This window comes from Suricata suricatta, chromosome 6 (assembly GCF_006229205.1).
Source record: "Suricata suricatta isolate VVHF042 chromosome 6, meerkat_22Aug2017_6uvM2_HiC, whole genome shotgun sequence".
NCBI classification, from domain to species: Eukaryota; Metazoa; Chordata; class Mammalia; order Carnivora; family Herpestidae; genus Suricata; species Suricata suricatta.
In genome coordinates, this window is record NC_043705.1 from 132477809 (window position 1) to 132484048 (window position 6240).

Sequence of the window (6240 nt, forward strand, 5' to 3'; positions counted from 1 at the left end):
TATCTTTACTCATTAAAGAAACACCTATATTTAAGTGTTATGCTAATAAGATTTCATTAGAATATTTCATGAATTTTTACCCATCTCAGATATATCAAAATAAATTAAAAATAAGAATAAAATTTAATTATTTTTAACATTTATTTGTAAGAGAAAGTGTGTGAGCATGAGCGGAGGGGGAACAGAGAAGGAGGGAGGGACAAGCTGATAGCACAGAGCCAGAGGAGCCTGGAGGGGGGCTTGGTCTCACCAATTGTGAGACTATGACCTGGGCAAAAATCAAGAATCAGATACTCAACCCACTGAGCCTCCCAGGTGCCACCAAATCAAGTATAATTATTAAATGAGGATGTAGGGGCGCCTAGGTGGCTCAGTCAGTTAAGCGTCTGGCTTCGGCTCAGGTCATGATCTCACAGCTCCTGGGTTTGAGCCCCACTTCTGGCTCTGTGCTGACAGCTAGCTCAGAGCCTGGAGCCTGCTTCAGATTCTGTGTCTCCCTTTATCTCTGACCCTCCCCTACTTGCACTGTCTCTCTCTGTCTCTCAAAAATAAATAAAATATATATATTTTAAAATGTGGATGTATACATTTCAGCATTTAATTCTTTTTTTTTTTTGATACAGAGAGAGAGAGCATGAGAGGGGGAGGGTCAGAGAGAGAGGGAGACACAGAATCGGAAGCAGGCCCCAGGCTCTGAGCTATCTGTCAGCACAGAGCCCGACGCGGGGCTTGAACCCATGAACGTGAGATCTGACCTGAGCCGAAGCCGGAGGCTTAACTGACTGAGCCACCCAGGTGCCCCAGCATTTAATTCTTGAAGCAAAAGATTCTTCTTGTTTTGTTTTGTTTTTTATATGGCACTCTATTAATTTAATAGGGTGGCTATCAGAGTTCCAGTAAACTGAGGGTTAAACAACAGAAGCACAGTGTCTCACAGTCCTGGAGGGTAGAAGCCCAAGATCAAGATGTTGACAGGACTGGCTCCTTCCATGGACTGTGTAGACTGACTGTTCCACTTGGCTCCCCTAGCTTCTGGTGGGTTACTAGCTTCTTGGCTGTCCTGTGGCTTGTAGACCACAATCTTGATCTCTTTTCACATTCCCATGGTATTATCCTTTTATTGATATCTGTGTCCAAATTTCTACCTCTTATAAGAACATGAGTCATATTCTATTAGAGGTTACCCTAATGACCTAATTTTAACTGGATTTCCTCTATAAGGAGTCTATATCCAAATAAGGTCATATTCTGAGTTACCAACGTTAGGACTTCAACATATAAATTTGGTTGTTGAGATACAGTTCAACCCATAACAATCTGCCATCTATCTTCCCAAAATACATGTCCTTCTTACATGCAAAATATGTTCACCCCTACCCTTGCACCCCCAAGTTTCTTAATTCATTCTAGTATCAACTTTAAGTTTAAAATCTCTTCTAAACTTCATCTCTAAATAAGGTATGGGTGAGTCTTAAGGAGTGATTCATCCTGAAGGAAAATTGCTATTCTTATGTTGACCTGTAATATCAGAAAACAAGTTGTTTGCTTTCAAATCACAGCAGTGTTTCAGCCATAGGATAGGCATTCTTATTTTAGAAGAGAGAAATTGGAAGCAGGAAAAAAAAAAAAAAAAAGGATTGCATGTCTCAAGCAAAACCTGGCAGGACAAATTCCATTAGAATTTTAGGGTTGAGAATAATCCTCTTTGGTTTTATGATGCCCTGCTTCCTGGTTTCCCTGGTAAAGCAGCACAGTCTTCTAGAAGCTGAACTGCCACCCCTCCTCCTGGAGCAGTGGTCCTGCTCCTGCTGCCAGGGATGGTAGTCTTCTGAAACCCAAGGAGATGACTCTGTTCTCTGGATCCATGGCTCTACCCTCACAGTGATTTTTTTTCTGCAATGGCTCCGTCCTCAAAGTCATTCTCTCCTACTGTTCAAGCTGGGAGGGTTTTTGCATTTACAATTTTCTCAAAAATCTTGAGGCCTCACATGCAATTCACTGAAGTCCAAGACACCCTCCAAAAGGATGTTCCAGGATCCTTCTTAAATAATTACATCTGTATTCCTGGATTCTACTGACATGGTTGATTGGATTAGTCATTACACACCAAGTATCTTTAGCTAACTATCCTCCAGCTACACCCTTGACTGTATTTCAAGAACACACTATCTGAAGAAGCTGAAACCTTCCACTTCACCAAGTGCAGTTTCTTCTGAGCTGAGGAGTCTCTTCTTAAACTTATTTTTCTCCTCTTGCAGTTTACTATAATATGCAGCCAGGAGAAGCCACTCCATCCTCTGCATACTTTCAGCATTTTATATAGAAATCTCCTCTGCTAAATATCCAGGTTCATCATTTTTTACTTTCTGGTTGACAAAACCCAATTCAAGTAAGTCCTTTGTCATTTTATTTCCAAAGTTTGTATTTTCTCCAGCTTCTAATAACATCAATCATTTCCTTCTGAGAGCTACCAAATCATCTTTAATATTTATATTTCTAGCAATATTCTGTTCATGATGATGATACATGTATTTTCTAAGATAATAGAAGCTTTCTCTATGGCTTTTTTTTTTTTTAGCTCTCACTAGAATCACTCTTAACATCCATATTTCCATCAACAGTCTGTTCAAGGCCATCTAGGCCTTTGCAAATCACACATCCCAAAACTCTTCTAGCTTCTTCTAGCTTCTTCTTATTTTCCAGTTGCACATACTGTTATGACAGCGATATACTCTTAGTACCCCAATCTGTGTTAGTTTGCTAGGCTTGTCTTAACAAAGTAGAGTGTGCATACTGGGCGACATAATCAACCGTAATACAGTGTCTCCTAGTTCTGGAGCTAGAGGTCCAAGATCAAGATGTTGGCAGGGTTGGTTCTGAGAGCAGTGTGGAAGAATCTTCTTCACGCCTCTTGCCTTGCTCTCCCAATGGTTTGATGTCAATTCTTAGCATTTCTTGGCTTGTAGAACATGACCCCAATGTCTGCCTTCCTGGTCACATGACATTCCCCCTCTGTGTGTGTCTATGTTTAAAACTTCCCTTTTTGGGGTGCCTGGGTGACTCAGTGGGTTAAGTGTCTGACTCTTGATCTTAGCTCAGGTCATAACCTCACAGTATGTGAGTTCAAGCCCTGCATCATAGTGCAAAGACTGCTTGGGATTCTGTCTCTTTCCTTTCCCCCTCCCCAGCTTGTGTGCATGCTCGCTTGCTCGCTCTCTCTCACTCTCAAAATAAGTAAATAAACTTAAAACTTAAGATTTCCCTTTTTATGAGGATTTTAATCATATTATATAAGAGTCTACATAATTATTTTATTTTGATTGGGTTACCTTATTTTAATTGGACTACAATTTAGTCACATCCATGAGATTGAGGGAGATAACTAAATTTTAAAGGACATAAAGTTTTTCTCTGAAAATATGTACTTGTTATTTCTGTAGCATTACATATTATAATGGTTAAACACTCCTCAGTTACTAACAGAGTTGATCTTACTACTTATGTTCTGACCCCTAGCCATTAGATTTCTCTTACTCTATCTGAACAGAAACTTATCCTGAAAGGGACTTCTCCTTTTTACTAGATATACTTATTTATCCTATAGGTTTTACTTATTTATTTTGATGTGATACTTCCATGTAAAATTTCTAATTGCCTAAATAGCATTTAAAAAGTATTGCTCATATTTTGTTGAAATTAATATTTTTTCAGAAATTAACATTTTAATAATAATATTCTTTCTCATAATACTCGCTGTCAGTGACTTTAGTGACACTTTATACTTTTTCTAAACCATGGTTTTTCAGTTCCCTCTGTACATTTCAAGATGTTGCCTCTCTTTAATTTTTATTATTTCCTTTTCCACTATATCATATCCGATATAATTTGTGCCCAATAAACCCTTCTCTGAAATTGCCTTCTAAACCTCAATCTATATTCCAATCTCCAGGCTTCAATAATTCAAAAAGCTGGCTGGATCTCTGTCACAGGATGACCTCAAATCTATCATCTGCCACAAACTGAACTTGCGCATAACCATACGTCCTCCTGACCTCACTTTTACTATCGATGTCACCTGGCTCACCCTTCGAGACTTGCAGAGTCTTCCACCTGTCTTACACCATCATTTACATGCCATCATGAATAATAGATTCTTCATGTAGCTTCTCCAAATGCAACTTTATGTCTAATCCCTTAATAATGTGCTACTCCAGGTGCCTCCTACTTAGAATATTATAATATTCTCCTTCTTTTTCTTCCTTTCTGTGGTGTCACTCCACCTCACTCTTTCCTAGCAGCACCATCAAATAAATTTAATCACATTTCATAGGCTGATATTTCAAGATGTCTATTAGATACCTGGATCTAATTTTCTGTTTTCAAGAAAAAAAAATTCTAGTCAGGTGAGTGCTGCATAAAAATAGAGGTGATACTAATTATAAGTGCTAAAATAGAAACATGCATACTTAGATTATGAATGCAGGCAATTCAGAATTTCTTCCTGGGGATTCAGGGTAAATTACATGGTGGAGGTGGAAATGGAAGGTGAGTGGGAGTTCTGTCGGCTGATAAGCACATTCCAAACACTAGAAACGTCAAGTGCAAGTGCATTGTGGCATCTGAATATGTGGAACTTTAATGAGAAGCAGGTGGTTGTCAGTGCGAGAAAGGAAGCAGAGCCTGAATTGGAAAATACTCCAAGTTATCTAAAAGTTTGATGGAAATGTATGTTATAGTGCACGGAGAGGAGGAGAGTGAGGCTGAAGGTAACATAATTAATTTAATGCATGCCAAAAAGGGGCTTCCAGTGTCAGAGGTAAAAGTAACAGGTAACAGGTAACGAGGGGGAAATTCATCACTCACTCTTACAAGAAAAAGCTGAAGAAACGGAAAATTAATAACTTTCGTTGGATTCATCAGAAAACTGACATTACAGATCTCCATTACCCCGGTCTCTGCAGAAGCAGCTACATGCAGAGACACAGCAGAGATCTACCTAACTGAAACAGAAGCTGCTGAAGTTAGAAGCTCATTAAAGTACCTAAACAGTAATGTATTTGATTTGCTGGAGGCTGAATCTGGACAATCATGAGAATGGGAAACACCTTGGGGCTCCATATTTAGGAAATCTTGCACTTTCAAGGCATTTATGCCAAGGAACCCCAACATATTTTCATGAGGAAGATGGGAGAATGACACTCTAGTGGGTCTGATGGGGGGAAGGTGAGTAACCATTTTGAAATAACACGTGTAGCATTCTCCAGGACAAAGATATAGTCTGTGGGGTAAAATGTTTTACCAGAAGTTTATCCTTACAGAGGTCAGAAGCTTTCTTTCACCTCATCAACAGATCAACTATTTAAACATAAAAGTGACTAATATGTTCAAAGGATCTAATGGAAAAAGAGAAAAGCTGTAACAACAGATGAATGATATAAGAGAGATGGAAATTTTAAGAATGAATGGAAAAGCAAATGCTAGGAATTAAAAACACTGTAACAAATGAAGACTACCTGATCAATAGAATGGACACAGGCAAGGAAATAATCAGGGAGCTTGACGTAAGTCATAGACACCCCAAAATGAAAAGTAAAGAGAAAAATACAATGGGGGAAATAAAGAAAAGAACCCTACTTTCCAAAGCCAATGAGATTATCCTTCAAAAGTGAATGAGAAAGAAGGGCTTTCTCAGACGAATACAAGAGGAAGGATCTCGTTGTCAGAAAACCTGCTTATACTGGAAATGTTAAAAGTTTTCCAGATAGAAGAAAAAGTATGTATACAGATAAGAAAACTGGATCTACCTAAAAGGAGAAGACTGTTAGTGAAGGAATAAAAGGAGGCATTTTTTCATTCTTCATATAAAGATAATGGTTTGACTAAAGCAATAATAGTAACTTGTTTTAGCATATAGATGAGTCAAATGAGCATTATCACAACCAGGGAGGGAGTGGAAATACTCTGGTACCAGCTGACTGCAGAGCACTTGAAAATATAGTGATATTTAAAAGTGGACTTAGTAAAAGGTGAAAGATTTATACAATCTGAAGAGAAACCATCCGCTCTGGAAAACAGTGTGGAGGTTCCTCAAAAAACTATCAGTAGAACTCCCCTATGACCCAGCAATAGCACTGCTAGGGATTTACCCAAGAAATACAGAAGTGCTGATGCATAGGGGCAAATGTACCTCAATGTTCATAGCAGCACTGTCAACAATAGCCAAAACATGGAAAGAGCCTA

General features: G+C 38.7%; 1 pseudogene; it reads left to right on the forward strand.

The window, feature by feature from the left end:
* The window catches only part of LOC115293558, a 134482-nt pseudogene extending 129390 nt beyond the window's left edge, over positions 1 to 5092 (forward strand).
* Positions 5093 to 6240: the final 1148 nt, after the last annotated feature.